The sequence below is a fragment of the Prionailurus viverrinus genome, chromosome B4, assembly GCF_022837055.1.
Source record: "Prionailurus viverrinus isolate Anna chromosome B4, UM_Priviv_1.0, whole genome shotgun sequence".
In the NCBI taxonomy this organism is placed as follows: domain Eukaryota; kingdom Metazoa; phylum Chordata; class Mammalia; order Carnivora; family Felidae; genus Prionailurus; species Prionailurus viverrinus.
Window position 1 is genome coordinate 58,835,573 of NC_062567.1, and position 1,546 is coordinate 58,837,118.

Sequence of the window (1,546 nt, forward strand, 5' to 3'; positions counted from 1 at the left end):
GGACACTCTTACATTTGAAAACATAATCTAGCTCTATTCTATTGATGAGAGACCCGGTTAAGGTGAAATGACCCAAAAAGGAAAAAAAAAAGGATGGATAAGAATATAGCAGATATACTGACCCAAGGAAATCTGATGTCATAAATATCTATCTCCATCAAATAAAATTAATGTTGGGCTACAATATAGCCCATTTGCATTTAAGCAAATGCAGTATAGCTATGTGTAGCAATAAGGATAGATCTCAAAAACATAATATTTAGTAAGTAAAACAAGTTGATCACAAATAAACAACATGATATGATCTATATATAATTTAAAAATGTATACAAAGCAACACTATAGTTACTTGTGGATATGTACATAAAAATGTAAAAGAATTTTCCAAAAAAGGCTTAAAGGCTATATACCAATTTATAATACTGATTACCTCTTAGAAATGGAGAATATTTTGAAAACGGGTTACAGATTAAAGAGTACTTTTATTTTCCTCTGTAAGTTTTTAATATTTTTTCTTTTAAGAAGACAATGTAGTCATACATTAGTGTAATATCTTTTAACATATTTCCATAGGAGAAAAGCTGAAAGCAAATAAGGCAAAATGTTATTAGTATTTAACTGTCAATGGGAAAGATAAGAATGTCTGCCATTTAATTCTTTGTACTTCTCTGTATTTGTGAAATTTCCAAAAAGAAAAGAAGAGAAAGGGAGAGAGGGATGAAGCATGGGGGGAAAAAGCAGGAGTAGATGATTTTTCCCACTATTATTGTTTATAATTACAAAATAGACAAAGGCACAGGCACCGAAACCCAGAATGTCAAGAAGACCTGGGAAGATTCACAATTGGTCCCAGAAGTGAAAATTTCCAACCTTCTTTACCATGGCTTGTCTAAAGTAACCAACGCTCACAGTACTTAGTGAAATAATGCAGAGTTTTGACTGCTTTTCTTACCATTTTTCTCTATTCAAAGCCAAGTGCCTCATTAAAAGAATCTTCAATACTGGGAGTTACCAATGTGCTACTACTTTCAGATTTCAAAGATCCAGGGGAATAATATTTCATAAGCCTATAAAAAATGTTAAAAGTCTTTTGCCATTTAATTACATTACACACAGTTATGGCTCCCCACTTAATGGCTGCTGTGTAAGAAAAAGAGGGTTTTGGTAAAGTCCAGAGTGGCCTAGTAAAGCAAGGACTACTACATTTTATTGCTTCGTGTAACTTCACTTACAAGATATATTTGCAATAAACCTTGCACAATTTTTCATGACCATGTGTACAGGCAAAACTGAGAAAGTGGTTAATAGCTGTTCCATTTAAATATTAGGAGCGCGTTGCCGTGTTCTAACTCATCATCTGGAATATTCTGCTGCCACTGAAATCATTAACCAGCTCTAGTTACAAAAAAAAAAAAAGCATTACCCTTAATTTTCACCAAATGACTTAGATAATTAATGTCCAGTACTGAACAACTTTCCACATTGCTCTTTTCATATATTACAAATCTATTGTATTCTCTTGAACAAAATTTTTAAATCAGTCAAC